This window comes from Sciurus carolinensis, unplaced genomic scaffold, assembly GCF_902686445.1.
Source record: "Sciurus carolinensis unplaced genomic scaffold, mSciCar1.2, whole genome shotgun sequence".
Taxonomy (NCBI): Eukaryota; Metazoa; Chordata; class Mammalia; order Rodentia; family Sciuridae; genus Sciurus; species Sciurus carolinensis.
In genome coordinates this window covers 763,255-788,459 of record NW_025920150.1, presented here as the reverse complement: position 1 = coordinate 788,459, position 25,205 = coordinate 763,255, and the positions used below count along the sequence as shown (strand labels likewise).

General features: G+C 46.9%; 1 pseudogene; it reads right to left on the bottom strand.

The window, feature by feature from the left end:
• Positions 1–2,635: 2,635 nt before the first annotated feature.
• On the bottom strand, positions 2,636–25,192 carry LOC124974479 (olfactory receptor 2T27-like; annotated as a pseudogene).
• Between the last annotated feature and the right edge of the window lie 13 nt (positions 25,193–25,205).

Sequence of the window (25,205 nt, the reverse complement as noted above, 5' to 3'; positions counted from 1 at the left end):
ATGACATAAATTTTCCTTTGCAAATAAACCTAGGTAAACATACAATATTTTAAAAATATATTTTAACTGTAGATGGACACAATATCTAAATTTTTTTATGTGGTGCTGAGAATTAAAACCAGTGTCTCACACATAATAGGTGAGTGCTCTACCTCTAAGCCACAGTGCCAGTTCACAATAGTTTTTAAATCATAAAATAACTCACAGGAAAGTGGCAGGGTTAAATTTGGAATGACCTTGTGAATTGCATTGGACTCCTCCTGTCATTGTGACTTGCCTCCAGGAATTCACCTTTCCTTTATCCCTGCAGCTACCTGTAGCTCCAAAACCCATTGCATGTTAAGAGATGAATTGCAGTTTCTAAAGAGTGCATTCAAATTACTGAGGCATTCCATCCAAGGACTACAATAAGATGATGTATCTGTCTTGATTGGTGAGTTCATTCAGTGTTCCCGAGGCAGGCTGTCCCTTCCTCTGTCTCTATGGATGAGTGATCCTGTCATTGAAACTTTCACTGTGCCTGAACTCTGCTCTTTGGCTTAGTTTAGAATCATCTCTTCATACATATTGACTCTGGCTGAATGTCAAGGCTAATGCTAAGACTTTCCTGACAAGCAGTCTGAGTAACTCTGAAGTGGTGGGAGCCACCACATTTAATATGAAAGAACATTTGGATAAAAATCAGTCAAGAAAGAAGAGCCTCTGTGACTCCCCCATACCATTTAGTTATAATTTTTCAATAATACTATTTGCTTTTACAAATACACATTGGACTGGGGTGTAGCTCAGTGGTAGAGCAATTGTCTAGCACACCTGTGAAGCCCTTGTTTTGATCTCCAGCACCACAAAAAAAGAAATGAAAATGAAAAGTAAGAGTAGACATTGGACTTTCTGACAGAGTAAAATGAGATGTAATTATTTTTCACTAAGCTGTTTGAAAAGATAGTTCTAACCTTGTTTTCTAAATTTTAAAATAATTCTCTATTGTAAATTTAACCTTTAATGATCACCACTTCGGTATTGTAGTAAGACTCTAGGAATTGTACTAGAGATTTTATAAATTAATACAATGTCAAAAATAATGTCACAAATCACACATTAAAATTCTTTTTTTCTGCTACACTATTCATATCCAAGATTGTCATCTCTATATAAGTCTCCTTATCCTTTCAGTCACATTTGATAGAGTTTATGTGCTCTGATTTCTGAGGTGAGGAATTTTAAAATCCATAGTTCTCCAAGGAGCACCACCAAAAGGAAAATATTTGCTTTTTTTTTTAATTAACAGAGGGGCAAGAATAAAACATACACCAGGGGTGGAGGTGGGTGTAGCTCAGTGGTACAGTGCATGCTTAGCATGTGCAAGGCTTTGCATTTAACCTCAACACCAAAAGAACAACTACCCCAAGTACTAAAAGAACACAGCAAGCAAATGTGTCTTGTCATCATATCTCAGGCTTTAGCATTAGAACAAGAGTCATCAGTAGTAGCCTTTATTAAGCACTAACTGCATTCTGGTTGCATTGCACAGATTTAATCTCACAGTCCTTCCAGTGGTTATGTGATCTGTAGGGAGACTTGCTAGGTTTTCAAATAAGAAAGTGACAGGGGACCTGGCATGCATTAAGGAGCTCACTGTGAGACAAGCATACAACTGGAAAGTGGTAGAGGGAACAGTTAGGAAGCCACTGCAATGGTGCAGGCAAGAGGTAAGTAAGACTTAACTTCTCTGTCTGCTCTCAGAAGGAAAGGAGAGGCTGGATTTTTTGCAGAAAACTCCATGTGCCTCTAGCTGTTTTTGGGTTAATTTTCCCCAGGGAGGTGCTCTTCCTTGTCTCTGAAGAACTGGGTGTCTCTAATGCTGGCTAACTGACAAATTGGTTTCAAGTCAGAATCAAAGGTAGAGAAAACTACAGTTCTCCAGCAGTGCTAGCATCCCAAACTCTCACGGTATCTGCATCAGAGGGGAAGTGAAAATTGCTGTCGCTGAAATGTGGATGGCATTCCTGCAGAGAGGGCCTCAAATCAGCATGACTTGTCAAAATTACAAACCATTTGAATCAGATACTTTCAACTACCTTTAAAACAGTCTTTTTTTGTTGTTGTTTGTGACAGGTCACTCATTAATATTACTGTTTTGACACCCCATCTGAATATTTTGGCCTTGGAATTCCCAAAATAATACAGAGAGAACAGGGACAGATCCAAGTTCTAGAATCTTTTAAAGATGGATTGATCTCATTGATAAAGAGGATAATCAAGAAATAGGCAAGAAGAAATCAAAAAAGTAAACTTTGACTTAATTTTAACTGAAAAATAAAAACACTACTATAAAACCCTTGCTGTCTAGCCCTCACTACCTATTCTCATTCAGTAATAGGCAGTGAGGACCCTTTGAGGAAAGACAAAGTCTGCAAATTTGAGTTTCAAATTAATGAAAGTTCTCTGCAAGTAGAGCCCTTGAAAACCCCCTTCTGGGTCAAATTTTAGGAAACAAAGGACTTCCCAAAACTCTAATCTGAAAACTTCATCACACCTATAGAAACCAGAAGTCTCCAGGCCTAAGAAGGCATCCCAGTCAACAGGGAACCCCAGGCACTGGTGAGGGTTAGGGTTAACAGCAAATGCAATTTCTTTATAAAGTGGTTACCTTTCCCGAGGACAAACACTTCCCTAGAGCCCTCTGCAGGGCTCCTGTGACATCCTTGTTCCTGAGACTGTAGATGAGTGGGTTGAGCATGGGCATGAGGATAGTGTAGAAGTTGGGCACAGCTTTGTCCTGCTCAGTGTTGTGGAAAGAGTCGGGCAGCACGTCCATGTAATTGGTAGCCCCATAGAAGAGGCTGAACACCACCATGTGAGAGGAGCAGGTGGCCACTGCTTTGCATCACCCCTCCACTTCACTCATCCTGTAAACAGCAATGAGAATCCTGGTGTATGAGGCCGAGATTACGGAGAAGGGGATGAGGAGCATCAGGATGCAGCAAACATACATGGCTGTCTCTTAGGCTGATTTGTCCCTGCAGGAGAGCTTCAGGAGGGCAGGGACCTCACAGAAATAAAGGTCTATTTCCCAAGAGGTGCAGAAGGGGAACTTCATGGTGACTGGGATGAGCAGGAAACCATCTGCAGACCCTCCCAGGCAGGCTTCCACCAGGATCAGCAGGCAGACACTGTGGTTCATCAGGACCGGGTAGTGTGAGGGTTACAGATGGCTACAAACTGGTCATAGGACAAGAGTCCTGGGAGGAAGAACTCTTCCCCTGCTAAGGTCAGGTAGAGGAAGTGTTGGGAAGTGGTGCACCCTGCAAAGGAGATGGCCCTCTGGTTCTTTGCCTGGTCCAGCAGCATCTTGGGCACAATGGTGGAGGTGTACAGGAAGTTCATGAGGGAGATCTGACTGAGCAGGAACTACATGGGGGTGTGGAATGGGGGGATCTATGCAGATGAGTAGGCTCATGGTGGTGTTGCTGGCTATGGAGATTACAAAGACCAGGAGAATGAGGGCAAATAGAAGTCAGGGGAAGTGGCTGCCACTGAACAATTACAAGAGGGCAAAGTCAGCATACAGGGAGACAGTGCCCCACTCTACAGCGCTGCAGGTTGCACAAAAGAGTAGAAACAAGACTGGAAAATGCCTGGTGGCATCACAATGTAACGCTTTGACAGATCAAGGATTGTGGTTCTGAGCTCATGAAGCTTGGAAGAACAGCCTGAGCAGGTGTCACACCCCACCACAGCATCATCCACTCAAGGACAGGACATGACCTTGCCTTGCTAACTTAAGGTTGTGACGCAGCAAGTCCACCTCCTTTTGTTTAAGGACATTCATCTCTCTCTTTCAAGCACAGTCCTAGCCTGGAGAGGAGCCATTCTGTTGTTTAGGGTATAGTGGAGGGTGAGACAGAGAGTGGCCCTGGCCTCCCACTGCACCAGGCTCTGGTCCTCACACTGCAAAGTCAAACCCACATATCAACAGCACATGGTCTGCCTACAGGGAGACCACCACGATGACCTCACCTAATGTGCACCATTCTTGAATGTTTGCATTCTGTAAAATTTGATGCTTAACATATTTATCAGGCACTTAGTATTTCAAGGCAATGACCCTCTGCTGAAATGTAAACCACAGAGCTCTCAGCTGTGAGGAGCAATTCAGAAATCAGCAGCAAAAAAACTGCCAAGGGGGAAGTAATGTTTAGGATCAGGGACTTTTATCTTACATTTTTTCCGCAGAAATCTATGGATTATTAACACACAACTTACTAACCTGATGAAGTGAATAAATGCAATAATTAATTTGTAAGTTTTAATACAAAAAATGGGAAAGCAAACTGATTTATATAATATTAGAAGTTATTATCTCCCAAGGTATCTGTCTCTTAAATTTGAATTTAGATCATACACATACAGCCATTTCAGTTAAATAATATTTTACCAAATATATGAACACTATGGGTCACTTGGTTAGTTTATTTTGACATCATAGAAACCTACATTGTGCAGCCTGGAGTCCAGAAGTCCCATGATGCTGTTGAACACCTGAAACATTACTTTAAAACTGAAGATGTGCTATAACTATACAGTAACTACAGAGGTCTGGTGACTCATAAATATTAAATTATTTTCCCCCATATCTCATAAAATACTGGAGGACTTTCTACCCATGCCACAGAGAAAAAAAGTGAGACTTAAAGAGAGTCAGAAACTCCTCAGGGCACAGGGCTCTGTGGGAGCAGATCAGTCTAACTGCTCTAGGTTGGTTTTCATGGAGCCAGAGTTGACAGAGAGTACCATGACTTAAACATGAATTAAACCAGTTAATTCATCAATACTTCACCCTGGGTAAGTCAAACCTTTAGGTTCTGAGTGAACCTAAAAGACTGTGCCAGACCTGGTCTCTTCTTGCACAGAGCACAGAGAGGAGAAGTGTGTGTGGCAGGGGTGTCCTTCAAGAATGGCTTTGAGTAGAATCTCCAGGGTTTTGAATTCTCTGACTGGTGCCCAAGACAGAAGAAGAGGGTAGGACAGGAAGAGCACAGGGCAGTGGCAATGCAAGCTGGAAGTGAAGGCTGCACACATGTGGTCCAAATAGGACCCTTTGTGCAGTTTGCCACAGCCACCAAGAATGGATGTCAATCATGGAGAGTGAACCTCAGCTTGCCTCTACTGAGGAGACCACTCCATGTGCACTGTCCAGCTTCCTCACTCCTGAAACAATTGCAGCTTCCCAGCAGAGCTCCTCTCCAGCTGTTTTCCTGATGTAGGCCCCTTTCTATTTTTGTCTTCTTTCTCCCCACTGTGCTCAAACTCAGGGAAAATTAAAGGCAAACACTCAGCAGCAATCCAAATGATGGAGAGAGAGAGAGAGAGAGAGAGAGAGAGAGAGAGAGAGAGAGAGAGAGAGAGAGAGAAATGCCTCCTAGTGCTGACCCTCAGCAATTTAATGAGAACAGGCTTTGCAGAGGACTGTGATCATTATTGCATTATAAATCCAGGGCATGGCAGTTGGTCAGTGGAGACTAGACACAGCAACTGCCATTGGTCCATGGAGAATGTCGAAGCCCAGGAGGGAAAATGGCACAGACACCTTGCTATCAGAGCATTGTCCCTGGCCTTGACCATGAACATTCCTGGAGCTGAACTTGCTAACGAGACCCTGTAGACTTTCCACTTCCCAACCTTGCACACAAAGGGAAGGGAGATTGGGAACTCCATAGTTCCTCAGATTTTAAGAGCATCTTCCTTTCTCTCTATCAGTGTTGTCTCATTTCCTGCATTTAAACAATTACAAAGGAGTATAATAGCACTGAGGAATATATGGAAAGATAAGAAAAAGGGAAGGAATCACCTGGAATACTCCATGTCCCTGTACAAAAATTGTTATGTCTATTCATAACTCATACTATTCTATTCCATTCCATTATTTCATTATTTATGATGGTGCTATAGATTGAAAGCTATGCAAGCACTCTACCACTGCACTACACCCCTATGTATAATTTAAAACTTTAGCATATTTTCAGTCTGATATGTAGTTAAGATAACTTTTCTGTGTAGATGTGCAGTGTCTGTCTGTTCAGAATACTAGGTTGGTCGACAAGCACATTGCTTCTAAGTTTGCTTATGAGACACTGTATCATGAGGTTGCTCCTCTGGGTAAGTCATGGAAGGTGGGTTATTGGACTTTAGAAGCCCATCACCAAAGTGCTAGAAGAACTGATGACCAGTGATGTCGGCCAACCACAGAGCACACTCAAGGCTTTGTGCTTGCCCAGCACTTAGCAAGAACATCTAAATGTTCATTAATATGATTTTTGTTTCTGACTAAGAAACCCAAGCATATTTTCACATGTATATTTTTCTATTGTTTACTTTTGGATTTCATTGTTCATAACATTTGACCTCATATATTAGGGATTTCTCAAAATTGGCATGCTCTACTTTATAGGATAAGGGCATTCTTTTAAGTGTAATTTTTTTTGTAACTACTTTACCCAAACCATTGCTTTTATTTTGATTTTATTTGATTTTAGGTCAGAGAAGTTCTAAATATTTAAGTAGTTAAACCTTTATTTTGTCACTTTTCACTGTGTTTTCTTGGGAAAGTTATTCCCCATATAGATGTTTGATTGATATGCAATATTCTATTTTAATTCAGCTGTCATACTTTTAAAAATATGCAATATTTTAAAACCTTGAGAATTTATTTGGTCTACCTTGAGAACTATGAATCTCTGAGTTCTCTGTAAGGCCAAGGATATAATATATTTGTCCTTTAAGATCATGCCAATGAGACTTAACTTCTAGTTCTGCCAGAGCAAGAGTTCAAGTGAGTGACATACAGGAGCCTCCTGCCCCGTGAGGTGCAGCCCGTCTCTCTGTGAACGTGGAACATGCTATCATGAGAAGTCACTTCTCACTCACTATGAATGTGGGAAATCGGGTAGGAGATGTGAGTTACAAGACACAGGTGAGCTTTAGGTTGGTTTTAGGCAATGTTCTCCAGCAGTGACAGCCACTTTCTGGCATCTCTCCCCAGCTATCCTCATCTCTCCTCTGCAATAGTGGCAGATCCAATAGCAAGGAGTTGGGTTTCTTTGTCTTTCCTCTTTTGGATGTTGTCATTTTCCTGTGAAAAAACTGCTCTCTGTCAAGATTCAATCCTTGGTGACCTTCTAACTTAGAAGGTGTGTGAGAGTGCAGGAAGACAGGATGTGAGGGCAGCTGACATTTCCTGGGAAGCAGAGTGAACAGTGACCCTCCTGCAGCCTATAATCCTATGCATGATTTTTCTCCCAGCATTTTTATATAAAATCTACTTTTAATTTTTTGACAAAAGACATCTTAGAAAAAATGTTATTTGGGAATCTTTAGAATGGAGAAGGAAATTTGAATGGATCATCCTTCATTCTGAAGTCAGAACAAGGTTGTGGCTACCTTCACAGTGAAGTCTCAAGAAACCCAGAGCTGAGGTCTTCCCCGTCTTCTCTCCTGGATGCCTGCTTTCCCTTGGTTTTGGGCCTGTAATCCTGTGAACCTTAAACAGAGCAGGGGTCAGAAAAATTTACCCCCATCATTCATAAGCTTCTGGATGTCTTGCAAGCCTCTCATAGATCTGGCACCCTCTATCCCCTGAGTATCAGATATGAAAGTGAGGTGTGGTAATTCCCTGGAGCCAGATATGGAGGATTTTATAACTAAACCTTCTTAGGGACATGAATGACTCAAGGAGGTGGAAGAGTGTAGACAAATCAGACAAACACCTGTTCCTATAAACATTTTAAAATTATACAATTGAGTACATTGTTCTAATGACAAAAACTTTCTCGAGTCTTCACACTGATATAAATCTGGTGAGGTTTTCCTGAGCAGAAAATCATCTACATTCTAATGTACACAGTATATAAGTGAGTCCCTCATGTCAGCTGACACAAGAAATGAGGTCAGAAGGTAAAATTTACAAGTCACACTGATTCATAAAACACCTACAATTAGGATATTGAACAAGGCAACATCAACATCAGTATTACCAAGTGCTTCCCTGGTTTTAATCAATTTTCCACTAAGTCGAGTCTCATATTTAAAGCAGTCTGAGATTGATGGATATAGAGTCCTCAAAGTTATTTACCTTACAATGAAGCTTCCTCAAATCTGATGACCCAAACTGAAGATCAAGTACCTACTGTTCAGAGAAGAATCTTAAAACTAGCACATGTGATTTGTTTAACTTTTCTTCTCATCTAATAAATGTGAGCAATGAGAGGCAGAACACATAGACCTTCCAAACTGAAGACTTGCCATGCTATGAAGTGAAGCAGAGCAGAGAGGAGCGAGGAGGGGGGAGACACTGCAGGTAGGGAGTGGTCTTGTAGTCAGAGTGAAGGTTCAGTAGTTTGAGCATGGAGTTATGTCTTGTTGGCATAAGGGTATGGGGCGGTCTCATAGACCCTTTAAAACAGACAGGCATGGGCAAACAAATTGATGACCTAGAGGCAGAACAGCCTGAGTCTTAAATGCCCAATAGCCATCTTGCAGAAGAGGTTAATAGCAACTACAGTATGAAGAATGCAAAACACAAAGAAACCAAGGGGTTTAAATAGGAGAGCTTGCATTATACTGGTGGATGGGTGGTCCCATCTGGAAGGAACATGACATCAGAATACTCATCCTGTGGATGTCTTTGTCTCTAGACTACAACTACACAACCCACATGAATGTGACAAGTTTTTACACCCTACTTTGCTTTTAATTAAGAAAAATGTAACCTTTCAATTTTCATGGACTTATGATTAAATCACCCCCCATTTAATTTGGGTTGTGTGTCCCTGAAATTCAAACTAAATTACTTTTTCTCCTTGACTTTTTTTTTTGTAGCAATGCTTTGGAAGTTTTCTTTCCTTTTTCACATTCCCAATCTATATGCATTCTTCTCTTCAAGGAAAATGCAAACTTCTGAAGGCAGTACTGCCTTGTCAAAGATACTTCATTTTAGGCCATCATTTAAGAATTCACTTCCACATGTGATTTGCATTTCCTGTAATTAGGAGGCTATCAGCATTGCAAAACACTTACTTGGGATGGTATCTGCAATGTCCATGTTAAGATGCATGATTTTCTGCAGCTTTTCCAGGCAGGATTGCATGGTGGGGTAAAAGTGAGGGATTTGGAGTCCATTGCCTGGGTGTGAGTCTCAACTCTGCACTTCTGTGAACTTGAGAATGTATCTAACCTCTCTGTGTTTCAGTTTAGCAGATGATAAAAATTTGAACTTCTCTGAATTGTTATGAGGATGATCTGAGAATATATATCTAGCCCTTAGCATGGTTTTTGGCACATCCATGTAAATGTCAAATGGAATTGATGTCAGTCACAATGCATGAATGTGTGTTTGGTTGTTAATCACAATGTTATTGGTGAAAGAATGTGAACAGTTGGAGTAGTGATTTGCAATAGGTGTACTTGTCCTGGGTCCTCATCACAGGTCCAGATAGTTCCCTCAGAAGAGGCCAAGGGCTGAGCATTTGTGACAAATAGCACTGAGAAATGTCAGGGCTGTCGGGAGGTTGCGCTGTAGGGAGCAGGTTGCCAGTTGAGCTAATCCAAACCCAGCCTTTTGGAAGATGTAATAAGGTACTTGGCTGGCTCTGAGTGAATCTGAATTGCTGTGGGACCCCAACACACAGAGCAAGGATTAAGAGCACAGAGCTAGGCTCAGATCTGCAACTCAGTGGAGTGACAGAGACTTTAAGAAGCTGTGTGTGCTCAAGGCACTGGCCCTTAGACCAGTAGACGACTGATGGGTAACTGGAAGCAGGATGAGACTGGGCATCTTGGCCTTCTAGTCAAATCTGTCTCCTCTATCCCTTTAGCTTGCTCTGCAGAGTTATTAATTATCTAAGGAGCACTCATCGGAAACCTGTAATGCCAGGTTTATTAGCCCTACACTTTCCTGACCTATCTCATTCCCCTTCAAGACTGAGACCAGATCTACTGAGACATCCTTCTGGCAGCAATGAGAGGATCAGGCCCCTGGGGTGGTGCCTAGAAGTTCTCAGCCCTGTCCTGTTCCTGAGCAGCAAGAAGAAATTATTACATCCCTTCTCTGAAGCACCTCTCAGAACAGGAACTGGGATAATTATCCACCAGGCCACTGAGACCAGGATGCTCAATCTGGCAGACCTCTTACCTTCCCTAATCCTTCCTCTATTTAGTCCTACAGTGCCTGCCAGCACCCCATGACAGGGCTGAGATTCTGTCTCCCAGCATGACCCTCCCAGTAAAGCCTATTGTCTGGAATTTTTTCTGGGTTTCCCAGGACCTTTTCTGCTTGACTTTCGGAGTGAGTGACTGGACCTTGTTGGTTGGATCCCCAGTCAGGCTACTGGCTTAGGATGCCAGCAGCCAGGGTCACTTTGAGCATGTGCTTGTTAATGACCTCATCTACTGAAAAGAGGAAATGGTGTGCCTCTGAGCCCTGTGAAGGTTAAAGGGAAGGATGCTGGCTGCCATCCCTCCTTTTTATCCAGCGCTCTCTGTAGCTGGACATGAGGCCAAGGTGAATGATTCCTACAGGGTGCAACAAGTGCTGTTTGAGGTATTTAGGGAGTGCTCTGGAGGTGTGGTATAGAAATCCTCACACAGTTTGGGGATGCTTCCTGAAGGAAGTTCATTTAAGCCTAGGGTGAAGGATGAGTAAGAGTTGACTGGAGAGCAGGAGGGAAGCTGGCTTCAGGAGAAGCAAGAACCAAACCATGCAGAGGCATAGAGTAGAGCAAGGGCGGGCCCTGAGGAAGGACCCTGCCACCATGGCATTATTGGGGATCAGCACCAGGCAAGGAGCAGGGAGGGGCAGGCAGCCAGGCTGTTCAGCTCCCTGGAAAGGAGCTGGGACTTTACAATTCACACACAGCAGGGAACACTTGGGGGCTCACTCATGATAAAGGGCTCATGCTCATATTTTAAAGATCATGGCAGCGCTCCTGTAACTGATGGAATTGGGGCAACTGGGACATCTTAGTGACTACTATACAAGTCCAGAGAAGCAGTGGTAATGCCCTGAAGGTTTAGAGGGTGGGAGAGAAGATGGACTGAAGCACTCAAGAGCTTGCATCAGCGTGACTCATAATGGAATCGGGCATAAGTGTGACACCAGGCAGACTCACAACTGGCCCCCAGGCCTCCAGCTGGGGGCTGGCAGATGGAGGGAGCACCTCCCCAAATCAGGGAATATTTGCAGAGCCAGAAGAAGTCCAGGAACAAGATGACTCCATGTGGAAATGCTGAATTTTCTGAGTGTCAAAATATAGTACATTTGTATATTCACTGGATGTACACATTCTCCAGAGGAACCAGAGAAATTGAGGGCACTTAGCAAGGTCAGGTTAAAATGAAAGATTTCCAGAGGTGGGGACAGCCACACAAGGCACATGGATCCTTTTCTGTTTGCTTTCTTTGTTTTCCTGATCTGAGGGCAAAACATGCACAGATGAGCTTGCCTGGGGATCTGCTGAGGACACACATGGGGCTGGGTGAGAGTCTAGTGATGCTACAGGGACTTTACTAAAGGACCCTGAAAGTGTCCTTGGGCCAGTGTTCATCAAGATTTACAGTGCTGTGGTGATCTGCAGGGCCACTTGCTGCAGGGCCACTTGCTCCAGGCCCAGTGGTAAATGTGAATATAAAACCCAGAAACTTGTTGTGGGAATACAGAAGGCTCCAGGGAAGCACTTTCCAGAGCCATGGGGCTGCCTGCAGTTTCCCAGCATGATGGTTTGGGGCCAGAGCCTTGGGAGGCCTGAAAGCATGAATTAAATGTGAGCAAGCCCAGCTGAGAGAGCATCTCAGCCTCTTCCCAACCCCAACCCACCCTTTCCCCTTCTGTCTGCACCTCCTCATCTGGGGCAAAGGCCAAGACTGAGTGACCAGATGGAGAGACATGGAAAGTGAAACCCAGATGAACAACAGAACCAGGAAAATGGTGTGTTTTACACAAAGAACCACAGAAGAGGGTGATGGCAGAATTTCACAGCACAATCGCATCCCTTCTGGGCTTTCTTTTGGTGAAAATTTCTTTCAATAAACTAAAGTAAAAAAGCATAAGCTGGGTGTGGTGGCACCAGCCTGTAATCCCAGTGGCTTGGGAAACTGAGGCAGGAGGATCATAAATTCAAAGCCAGCCTCAGTCACTTAGTGAGGTTGTAAGCAACTTGGTGAGGCCCTAAGCAACTTGGCAAGAACATGTCTCATGTTCTGTCCACCCACCACACCTGGAGCCCTGTTCTTCTCCAGCCTACCATGTGGGAGAGAGGCTATGAGCCAGGTCAGAGAGTCAGTATGGCCCGGCCTGTGCCCTTCCAGAGCCCATCTGTGCTTCCCCACTTCACTCCCTGCTGTCAGGAGCCCTGAAGCCCCTCTGAGTCCTGGGAGGCCTGGTACCATGTGTATAGGTGAGCCATTCAACTTGCACAGGGTTCTTCTCCACACTCCTATGACACACTTTCTGCCCTGTATGTCTTCAGTTTTCCTGATGGCCCATGTGTCCCCATTCTCCATGCTGTGGACTCACACTGCACCATATTTAAAAAATTAAAAATAAAGTAAAATAAAATAAAATCCCTTTATCACCCTTCCTCGGTGTCTGGGAAGGCAGAGGAGATCACTGTGTGCCCCTAGTGTGCCATCTCCACCTGGGATTCTCCTGCTGGTGTACCCATGGACTTGGGCAAAAATGAGAAAGTGGGAGTCAGGCAGTCAAGTCAGATTTGGGTCTTAAAATTTTTTGTGGCCTGAAGTGACCCCTGGGCAGGGTAAGTTTGGCTTAAAGATTTCTGCATGTGTAGTGAGCTGCAGCCTAACCTCACATATAAACCCTGGAACTTTATCTCAGAACACCTAGCTGCAGGAAGCTCAGTCAATCCCACTGGCCACCATTCCACCCATGTTCAACTGAACCCAAGCAGCTGCCTCAGGCCTCACTTCCCTTTCCTGTGGGCACTGCCCTCCCTGGCAGCAAACACCACCATCCAGGAGGTGGAGCAGGGCCTTCTGAGCCATTCTTGTTCCAGATGGCTGCCTAGCCTAGCATTGTAAATAAAGGTGATTGTGATCTGTAAACTAAGGTTTGCTACAGGTTTGTTTCTTAGCAAAACCATGTTTATTTCTCTGGACAGTGCACACTCTGGCACTCAGCGCAAAGGCTGACTTCACCACGGAGCACTACTGCAGTGATCCTCCTCCCCCAGGAGCCACAGTTTGACCTTGTACAGAGTAGTGTCCTTGTAGACCCTGAAGTGGTTCAGCCTGTGGTCCTGGCACTCCAGATTGACCTGAGAGGAGGAGGCAGGGGCAGTAGAGGCTGGGCAGGATGGGAAAGACCTGGGACTCAATCAGCCCTCTCAGACGAGTGGCCACAAGGCTTTCCTGCTTAATGCTACTTGTGAAACTGTGATGCCAGCACTTAGTGGGTCATGAGAGCAAGGTGCATCACCTTCTTGGAGCTGGGACTCTGCCCTGCGTGCTGCCCACGTGGAGGACATGACTTTGGGTTCCCCCCATGAGAAGTCCTAGGTCATGGGCACTTTTGCATCAAATGCCCCGATTTTTTTTTTCCTCTCATTTCCTGGTAACTGCTTTTTCTCCATCCCAGCTTCCTTCAGGGAAAGTGGAAACTAAGAAGTGGCCCCCCAACCCCACCCCATAAGCCTAAGGAAGCCTGATTGCAGCACATCTCTGGCTAGTGCACCTGGCTAAGGCTACATATGGAAAGTTGATTTCCTGGCTTTTGTTCTGTAAATTATACAATCCTGCAGGTCTAATGGAGGAGATATAGCTGCTTTCACGATTATGGTCAATTTTCAATTAAGTTCATTTCTCTTTTTATATCATTTTCTCTTCCTTCTGATGCAGGCAGGCAACCAAGTCCAGCTGCCAGAAGTCAGCAGGGCCTCTGTGCTGGGGTGCTAGGGACATCTGGGGGGTGGTGCCATGTCTGTCCCAGAACAGCATCCACACACACTAGGTGTTCACCACATGTTTGCTGAATGAAACGGTGAGTGTGGTGACACAGTCACAGGGAGCTGAGGGACAGTGAGCACTTCACCACATCCACCTTATAGAAGCTGCACTGTGAGTAACTCAGTATGTTTTCATTCCATCCTCAGAACTGCCAGAGTGAGTGTGTGTGTGGATAAACACTCCATGTGAGGATATAATTTCAGTAAATGTTACCTGTGGACATGAGGCTGAGAGGTTCCCACTGAGCCTTGCTTCCCAGGGGTCCCTGTGCTGAGGTTGCATGCTCTGTCTGAACAGAGAGAGGTCCTTCCAAGGACCGGGGTCCCCACATTAGGGCCCATGGAGCACGTCATTCATGTCCTCTGCCCCAAGCACATCACTCTGAAACCCCAGTTTATTTACCTTTGACATTCCCACAACACCTGGACCTAATTCAGAGGACTTGCTTCCTACCTTGCTACCTGTGCCACCTGATGACACTATCCTGGTGTGTGATGGACAGATACTGAGTGCTGGCAGACCTCAGACACAGCATTCTATCCTTGAGGCCTGGAAGGGACTGAGCAGGGCAGGCCTGTCTGGGTCCCACACTCCTCCTTTGTGTTGCATGTGCTGATTGTAGGAGACACCCTAAGGTGCAGGGAGCAATCTTCCCACAGGCTCACTGCACCAGAGGCCAGTTGCCAACTAGGGAGGAGGAATTGGTGGAGAAGCCTGAGCTCAGTAGTGCTTGGATAAGTCACCCAACCTCCCCTGGGTGGGCTGTCCTCACTGGGTTCCCTTTCCTCACACCTCCCTCACAGTGCACAAGGACTCTTCTGCACCAAACAGCATTGAGGCTGTTCTTGGCTCATTTCCATCCAGGCCTGACTTAGGGCCTTCTGTGCTCATCTCTGTATTGTCCAGTTTCAGCAAAACTCCAGCTGAGTGTGTAGCCAGAGCTGCCACCACCCTCTCTGTTGACAGCCCTGGGTGTCTAGTGGGCTCCTTGCCATCTACACTCCACCCTTGAGCATGTCTGGTTCCTGCCCTGCCTTCAACAAGAATCCCTCCAGGTCAGCTTAGACAAGACTCCTCACCAGGTCATTCCCCTCAGTGACTTTCCATCTGTTGATCCTTCAGCTCCATCCTTAGCTACAGACCCCACTTGTCCAGCTGCCCAGGCTCTCCCCAACCTTCTGGTGCCTCTACCATAGCTACAGTCCTCCTGGGATAAAACCTCTCTGTGGTCTTTAGAAATCACTGGGTCCCTGATCCATTATTCACATTCAATCAATGTCTGGAGCAATTTCCTCTTTAAGTCTCCTCATTCACTTAAAGTTAGTCCTCCCTGGAGGTCCTTTTCCCCCACATGGCCCTTGCTTCTCCAGCTCTGAGCCACACCTCCCTCCTGCTTTTGGGTGAGCCCTTCTCTGTGTGAGTGGTGGGGCTTCCCCTGGAGACCTCTCCCTGCCTGGAGCAACACCTGACTGTCCCAGGCTAGGCTCAGCAACTCCTTTCTGCTCTTCCCCATCAGCACCACAGGAGCCCAACCACATTTACTGAGCAGATACTACATGCTGAGCACTGTTCCAGGCACTGTTCCTCATAGCAACCCTGTGAGGCAGGTTCTATAGTTTCCCCATTTATGACAAGGATCAGCATCACAGATGGTTTAGTAACTCACACCAGGTCTCACCACTAGCAAGGCAAGTCCTGTTTCTGGTCCAGGCCAGCTGACTACCCATTCTGCTCTCAGTCACTGCTTGCAGTGCCCTGTGATTCCTACTGCTGCTGCATGGATCAGAGGCCTTGCTTACCAGGGGCTCTGCCTCCCAGCCAATCTCCTGACTTTCCATCTGTGCCACTGGGTACTTCTTCCTTGGTCCCTAAGCAACATGGTGAACAAGATTCAGAAACCTGTCTGGGAGAGGAGGCTCAAGTTAGAAGCTGCCAGAATGGGGGACAAACAATGTTCCTGTGTCCTTTTCCTTGGTCACATCACTCCTTAGGGCCATAGCATCCTTTGCACAGCCAGGGCTTGAGATGTGGGCATGTGGTTCTCACTTGTCTCTCAGCAAATGTGTCAAGAGCAAACAGTGCCAGGCACCATTCTGGAACCTGGGGGCAGAGCACTGAGCAATAAGATCTGGGCCATGCTCCCCTAGAACCTGTGGCCCAGAAGGTGGGACAGGGGCACAATATGCAAGTATATAAATAGACCTGATCTTCATGCTGTGAAGGAGTGTGCAAGGGGGCACAAAGGCAAGGGCAGCTGCTCCAGCAGTGAGGGAGCCCCTCCAGTGCCAGGAGAATTCAGCCCTGGAAGGGGTAGGGGAAGCCCAGGGCAGGCAGGAGCAGAGGCAGACTCCTCAGTTCTCAGATCATGTGGGTGCTGCTCATCTGCACCTCTCCATCATGCAGGGTCCTTCCACAGGCTTCCCATCTGATGCCCCACATCACCTGTGTCCACCTGCCCCAACAGTCCCACATCCCCTGTCTAATGGAGGCAACTATTTTACACATTGTTGCCCACCCATCCTGTCCTCATGCATTCATCTAGGTACTTACAAGGCTGCTCTGTAGCCTCTGCCTCATTGTGCTGAGACCACCCCCCCTAGGCCCACCCCACTGCCTGTCATGAGGTAAAAATGGAAACAGTAACAGTACTGTGTTTACTGAGCATGATGGGCCGGGTACAGCTCTAGGTGCCTGTGGTATTTCACTTAGTCCCCCTAACAACTCTAAGAAATAGGCTGAGAGAGTAAAAACCTTGCAAAGTAGGCAGTTAATGAGTGGCAGCCTCAGGCCTTGAATCCAGTGTGTAGACCTTTAGAACCTGTGTGTAATATTCTGGATAGGTCTGGATATTCGTGAATGAATGAATGTGATGTTCAGGTCATTAGGGACTTTTTTGCTGGATGATGGTAATAAATTGGTGTTATGGTTGCATGACAATCTCTCATGAGCCTGGTCAGTCCAGTTCAGTCTCTAGTACCACAGCAGAGGACCCTGAGGCTTTCCCTGAAGACACTGCCTGAGTGATTTCTGAGCCCACCTGCCTCACTCTGCACAATCTCACAGCAGTCTCCGACCCCAGAACTTACCATCTGCAGGTTCCTCTAAGTTCTCATGTCATGACATGGGCTTTCTGGAGATTGTGTTAACTGGAGAAAAGTGACACAGCTCAGGTTACTGCACAATCCCTGCCCTCCTGGTCATCCACCCTAGACCAGGCTAATGTTCCACAGGCACTGAGTGCCTGGTCCTGCAAGGTTCTGGGCTGGGTGCTGGGAACAATGCCCCACATGCCCTCAAGGACCTCAGGGTCTGGCCTGGGCCTGTCCAGGGCTATAGGTAGGAGTCACAATAGCTACTAGGATTTATTTTTGTATATTCACTCATTTGTTTATTTTTTGCAGTGAGCTATGCCCCAGCCCTATTTACTTTTGAGGCAGGTTCTCACTAACCTGCTGAAGTCATCCTTAAACTTGCAGTCTCCCTGCCCCTGCCTTCCTGTTGCCAGGATACAGGTGTGTATCACCATGCCCAACAGTAAAAAGTCTCCTGAGCATGTGCTCCTAAGATTTGAATTGTGTATTTCTGTCATCTGTATGTAATATGATTTGCATATTAGTAAAGCATAATATTTTTCTTTACAGCACAAGTATAGATATACAATCTGCAGTATTTCCTCACTTTACCCCAATGGCCACATATATCCTGTTCCCAAGAGAAAGAACTGAAAGAAATAACTTTTCCCTGAACTTGCCCTGGGGGATTATTTAAATTGTTGGGATGAACCAACCTTAACAGAAGGGACAATAACTTTTCTCCTGAAATCAGTAGTCAGGACTCCAGAAGAAAACCAGGAGAGTTCTAAGAAAAATGAAGTCACCATGCATCCTGTGACAGCCAGACGGCAGAGGAACTGATTACAGAGGCACAGAGTTGGAGAGAAGTTCAGGGAGGAGCAGCATAAGGGTAGGTACCACATGGGCTATGGCATGAGGCATTCAGAGGTGGAGGAGAGAGGAACATGGTAGGGAGCGTCACAGCTGCAGGGGAGCAGGCAGTACAGTATTTGTAGAAGGTGGGATGGGGGAGAGCAAATGGGGATGAAGCTAGGGAGGAACCAGTGCCAAGTCCAAAGAGGCCTCATGCACTCACTGATTCAAGCTAGCTCAGAAGTGGCAGAGGCCATAGAAGTGTTCTGCAGAGGGATGAACTAATCAAGCTGGCATGTTAGGATAGACCTAGCCAGCAGTGGGATAGAACATGGGTTGGGGTGGCTGGTTTTTTGGGGAAGGAGTGTGACTGGAAGCCCACCAGACCAGCAGGCAGGAGTGATGGCCCTGCTGAAGCTTGGGGAGTGAGACTGGAGAGGGGCAGGTTCAGTGGCTGTTCAGAGGGTGGAGTTAAGTGAGGAGTGAAGGTGCCTCCCAGTGTACTATGGAGTCTTTCCCTGACGTAGGAACAGAGAGGGACCGGGAAATTTGAAGGAGCAGGCAGCACCTGTGACTGCCAGGAGTATGGACTGAGGGAGGGAGGCTGGGGGCTGACTCTTGGCTTCTACCTTTGAGGAGGAGGGGAAATGACCCAGCTGCCTTGTACTGCCACAGGGTGTCCTGGAGAAGCAGAGGGTGGGCAAGGGGTGCAGAGCCCCTAGCTTTCCAGTGGGCCAGTTTGAGGTCCCTAAGGATGGTCCATGCAAGGTAGCTGGGAGGTGGTCAGGTTGTAGATTTGGAATTAATTTGAGGCTCAGTGTCATTTAGGGGGTGCTTCAAAAAAAACCAAAAGAAAATGTTCAACGTTCTGTCCTGTGTGATTATATAACCACCGTATTGAAGTACCTGGGACTTTAGATTTTTAACTGTGGTAAGATACACATGGAAGGAAATTCCCATCTTGGCCCTTCCTTAGCACACAGTTGAGTGATGCTGTGTTAACACCCTGTGAAGCACATATCCAGAGCTGCTTCACATCCCTGTGCTGCTCTCCCTGACCCCTCCTCCAGTCCCTGGTCACCAGCTCTCCACTTTCTGTTTCTGGATTCACCCCACTGGATGCCTTATATAAAAGAGTTCACTTTAAAAGAGACCAAAGTGGTCTTGCCCAGAGAGAAGTCCCCTGACACAGTGAGCACCTCTCCCTGACTCTAAAGCCTGAATTCTCCCCACTGCAGACCTTTTTCCTTGGTCCACTCATGCATTTGTGACACTTGGCGTCCCAGGAGTATTTAGGTCAGGGACACACAGTTTGGACACATTGGTTGTGTGGATGCTTCTGCAGGTTTCTGGGTGCAGCCAGCTGTTCCAGGGCTCCTTGCCTCAGTACCTGCTGCTTCTGCAGGCTCCTGCAGCTGGCTGATCAGCAAGACAGGGGAAGAACTGACTCTCTGGAAATACTGAAGCTATTTCTGCCAAATTACTAAGACAGAATGAAGGGAAAGCACAGACAGTAGTAAGACAAACAGGATCTGGTCATGGAACCAGGGATCTTGGAACTGACCTCAAAAATGCTTTAGGTTGAGTATCGGGGCACCATCTCCCTGTGTTCCCTGTGTCCACCTGCTCAGGCTGCTGGAAAGACAGTCCCAGGGACTGTGACCTGCACCCATAGTAAAGAGATGGTCTCCTCTGAGTGAGGTTTGTTCACCATGCTGCCTGGCTGGGGAGGCTGGATTGTAGGTGGGACTGGAGAATGGGGAACTAGAAAGGAGGACTAGGAGGAGGAAAGGGGGTGAAGGGAGGAGTGACAGGAAAGGAGACCAGGATGAACAGGGAGGTGGTGGGTGGGTGGTCTGGGAGTAGGAGGGGAAAAGCTGGGCAGGGAGTCCCTCAAGGCAGGGTGTTGGGGTGGGATCTTATTAGGGAGAGGAGGGAAAGTAGTGGGGCAGAAGGGGTGGGCTTGCCCTGGGAAGCAGGTGGAGGGCTGGCAGCCTGGCAGGTCAGGCGAGGGAGATGGGTGATAGTGGGGGAGGGCAGAGGCACAGGAGGAGGGCACCAGGGCTAGGGCGTAGCAATTCAGGGAAGCTTCCTGGTCATGTCATTCCAATACAGAAGGCACTTCTAGATATTCACTGGCAAACCAGTGACCGAGCCTGTGACCTAAGGCCTCCCACAATTCTCTCCTCAGATTCCATGATGGAAGGCCCATTATGATGTGTACATGCCTTACCCTCTAGGTCCCGAGTAGATCCCACAACCAGGGGACTGGACCCATGTCTAAGTTTAAGAGTGGTCACAGAAAATGGCAGAGAAAAGTGCTATAATAGCAATCCATGTCCTTGGGGTGACATGCAGTTTGCCTCAGCAGGCAGAGATTTATCAGAGGGCTAGGGGACAGTTCCATGCCTGGGACCTAGGCATGCAGTTCAGAAGTGGGAAGGGAAAGTAGAATCAGTGTCCCAGTAAATTAACTCACTACATTTCCCAGAGTCCTTTCTCATCATTGAAATCACTGCCCAAATAGAGGTAGTGAGAGGAGAGAAGAGGTGTCCATTCTGCAATGAGGAGAACCCTGGAGACTAAGGAAGGGGCTGCCACAGGCAGGCAGTGGGTCAGAGCAGGTGGGACCAGTAAAACTTCTATAAAGTTCTGTGTGTCTTTAGTGCCACGTACACATCAGCAGTTCCCAATGTGGGTGCAATGGTGGGTTTTAAGGATCTAAGTCCAGGAGTAGAGAAATAATCTCTAAGAGGAGGGTTTCTTTCATAGTTATGAATCACCTCAGTTCCCATGTGTAGAGCAGGCCTTAGATATTTACCTGGAGAAAGAGTTCCTTACACCACACCCCAGTCCCCAGTCCCAGCAGAAAGCTGGACTTGGGAAGCTCTCTGGATGAATGCCAGCAGGGAAGTCCCTCCTTCCTTTTTGTCTAGTTTTCCTAAGCAGTGAGTGATCAGGGTGCAGACCATTTGCACTGGCTGTGTCTATCCAGCACTAGGGAAGAAAGTCCTGTGAGGGGCAGGTCATGTCCTGCAGTGTTCTTGGGTCTTCAGTTCTCTTGGAGAAAACAAAATGTGGAATGGAAAATGGTGCTCAGTTCAGAGGTCCCAAATCAAGCATAGGTAACACTTGTGCAGAAGTTAGAAGCTTTTCCTGGAGGACATGTCCAATCAAGTCCATTTTGATGAGAAATCAGGAAATTCTTAACCCAAGGTGAAATTGCTGCTTAGTACCAAGTTAAAAAATTGAACCCATTATTCACAAGCTGCTCAGCAGAGCCTACTGTACAAGAGCTGGGATTCAGGATAATCATGGAGTTCAGGGTAGACTTAAAACACCCAGAGAGACTTTATGTGGAGAAGATGTGCATGCGCTCAACAGGGTCAAGTGAGTGACAGGTGGTGCTGGGGTTGATGCCTGGGCTGGATCCCTCCTACAGCACCAAGGACCTGGGGAGGTCATGTGATCCTTCTCTCTTCTTTCCCCACTGCTACATTTTGACTGTTGACTGCTTATACAAATTAGGTTGTATGATCAAAAGTAACCAAGTGCAGGAGATGCCTTAAGAGAAAGGACAGATACTTCAGAGGCACTCTACCTGTTCAGCAAGTGTAAAAGGACTGAAGGAAACCTTTGGAAGTTTTGAACCAAGAGGCAGGCATGGACAGCTCCAGGGCGGTGGAGAATGGAGTTTGCTTTTCAGTCCTTACCCAAGCCTAATGCTTCACAGCTTATGTAGAACATCAGGTTTCATCCCCTGAAATTTGACAGCAGTCCAGTGAGGTGACCTGGGGAAGGGCTGTGCCTTTCCTGTTTTTCTCCTGAGGGTATTGACTTTGACAGATGATGATTGAATTGCAGAATCGCAGCTCAGCTGAGTGATGGCCCTTGAAGCGTGGATGTGTTCAGTACCCTGAGGACAGGGCTCCTGAGTAACTGAGGCCTCCATATCACATCCTGACCCCTGGCCCTAGGACACCCCTCATGCCCTTTCTCAAATCCTCCTGCCCAAACATCATGGGAAGACATGCTGTGGAGGAGGTAAGGGCAAGCAGGTCCCAAATAACAAATCCTTCCTTTTGCTCTGACTTCAATCAAACACCAAATTTGATACAGTTTCCTACCAAGGAAGTGCTCAGAGGAACTTTGAAAAAGGAAAGCCTGCAACCTTCCATTCCCACCATCTTCACACTGTCAGTTGTTTCTCAGTGTGTTTGGGAGACCAGGTGACCACACTTGGGGACCTGGGTCCCCTTGTCTCCCAAGTGGCTCAGAGCTCAGGACATTCCAAACCAACTGTCACAGAATATGTCCTGTAGAGAAGGAACTACCCTCCTGCACAGTGTCTATGTGAGTTGACCAGAGAAGTGCCCATTGGGCTGGCACTTGGTTGTCTGAGGATCTAATTCTGTGGCTCTGTGGTCTTGGGGTCTGCTTGACTCAGCATCAGGACTAGCCTGGTGAGAAGGGGTGATGCTGCAGTAACACTGAGCCTCTTCCTTCCCTGCCACAAACTCTTTATCTAGCACTGTGAGGGTCATGGAGAGTCTTACCTCCTCTTAGATAGACCCCTCCTTAGCCACAAACTTGAAGTTGCTGAAAATTAGAAATAATGAACTCTGGTTCTATTCTCAGTCTTGTGTGTGAATTTGTTGAGTGAGTCAGTTCCCTCTGTGTGCACTCGCCAACCAGCACAGAGGGAGTGAGTCATAAGGAGAGACACTCTTGAACATGGAGGCTCTCTGCAACACCTTTGAGGGTGTGTTACAACCAATGTGACAGACCCCAGGCTAGTACTCAAGTGGACAGTTCAGTCTTCTTAGTCTTAGTCTTAGTCTTAGTAGTCTTAGGAGTCATGTCTGTAGTGTGTAGCTAATATGGCTCACATCTAAATGTCCAGAATACAAGAAGCATCTCCCCAGTTCTTATTGGGATTTGGTGATTTGTGGTGTGCTGGGGAGGCCTAACTATGTCAGACCTCCACCAGCTGAAAATTTTTCCTAAGTGGTGTCTCCCAGCCTCAGAGTATGTGATCTGACCAGAAGCATATGGGTTTCAAATGTCTTTTCACACTAGTACTTGGCAATGTCCACAGACCTATGTGCATGAGCTGTCTTGGGTTACGAGACCTTTGAGACTCTCAGATGGGTAGTGTTTGGGCCATCTCTAGCCTGGGACATTCCAAGCAGACCTGGCAATGCTGGATTCCCCTGACATATTGACTCATTACTGACTGAATGGCAACTACAGGTTCTGGTTTAGAGCATCCACTCGACTTCGGTCACAGGCACACATCTGGCTCTTTCACTCAACAGCTTGCCTCAACCTGCATCACTCTTCTCTGTCATGGTCTATCCAGTCGTGGAGTGGGCACAGCAGACAAAAAAGCCTACCACATACTGCTGGGATGATGCTGGCCCCAGTCCATGCAGGGAGAATATGTGTTCTGATTTTTATTGTGGAAGTTGCTACTGAGAATTGTGCTAGGTACCTGGAGTATTACCACACACACCCACTGAGGCACACTGGCTCCCAGCACCTATGTATAACACTGCTGACTCTGGGGACATGGGGCACGTGACCAGGCTTGTGACTTGGCAGGCGTGTTTCTGTAGTGAGCTCCCTATCCTGGTTCCCACAGCTGACTGGCCTCATGGTGGTCCTCCAGATGACAGCAGGCAGTAACTCCCCAGGACTTACATGGAGTTAGTCTTCAGACAGCCTTTGGTTCCAGAATACATTTTTCTGATTTTCTTGAGGGCATCTGCAGTTAGAAGGAGGAAAATGCTCTGAGGTTCAGAACACCCTCAGAACTATCTGCACCAGCCTTTGGTACTCTTAAACACTCCAGGCAGCCTTGATGGGAAGAAGCAGGGGTTCAAAGAAGAGGGACTATAATAAAATACCTGAGTCTGAATCTGGATGCTTCACAGAGAAAAATGTTAATTTAGGTCTTTTTTTTTTTTTTGTCTCAAAACCCAATATAAGGCGACCTCATCTGTTGCCCTCTGGTGAGGTTTCCCTGATGGTCTCACCACATGGAAGAGAATCAGAAAGGGAGCCATCCACACACAGAGGGGTGCATACTGTGGCAAGGGGGCCTCACTGTACACCAAACCTCTCCTGTGGGAAGCACCTGGCTCGGTAAGCCCATTATCTACCCACTTGCAGGGTGGCGACCTGTGTCATAAGGAGCCAGCAGTGGGCCCCAGGTCTCGCAAGGTCCTCCACCTCAACACTGCCATGCTAGGGACCGAGGTTCCATCCCATGAGTCTTTGGGGGACATGTTCAACCACATCAGTGGAGGACACTGACATTTAGAGAAAATGAGTGATGTGCCAGAGTTCCACTCTTAGGATCAGGAAAGTAGTCACTTCCCTGGCCAGATACCCCTGAAAACCTGTGCACCCTGGTTTATACCCTGGACCACTGAAGCAGGAGCTCTCCTCACTCCCTCAAACATCCTAAGCAAAGCTTGTGCAGGGAGAGAAGCTTCGCTGTAAGAGGTGGCAGGATCAAGAGAAGGGCTCAGGGGCTGGGGGATAGCTCAGCTGGTAGAGTGCTTGCCTCGCAAGTACAGGGCCCTGAGTTCGATCCCCGGTTTAAAAAAAATAAAAAAAGAGAAGGGCTCAGGCCATGACCAGCCTTCCTTTTCTCTGACCCCCCACATGGGAAGCAGTTTACCTCAAGTCCTTCTGAACTTTAAACTTGGGATCATCTCTCTCCAACAAGTTCACAACATCAGCTCTTCCCTATGACCAACTGAGCACCATGGTCACCACTGCCTCCCTGGCTGTCCAACTCTCAGAATGCAGGGCATTCTAGGCCAGCTCTGCCAAGAACAGCCTCGCTCCTCTGGTCAAACCCTCGTGATCAGTTACTGATGATTAACTGAAGAGGGGCGACCAGGCTGCTGTTTTGGCGGTGAAGAATTAACTCTGTAAATACTCTGTCTCAATATTGATGGAGCAGCTGTGCAGCCTACCGGAGCACTGCTGAAATGACCCTGGGTACCCAGCATTGAGCACCCACCTTGCTCTCTGCTTCCTCATCAGAGGTCTTTATGCCTATCTCTCCTGAGACTCTTGGTGGCAAGAAGTGAAGTCCTATGTCTTCTGGCGGTCCCTCAATAGCTGTCTCCTAGGACCCACCTTGGGACTCTCCCCGATGTCACACAGACCTCCTTCCTTCTGTCAGCAAATGTCCATTCCACTTGCCCGATGGCACTGCTGTCCTTCCCCACCATCCTCGGCACACCC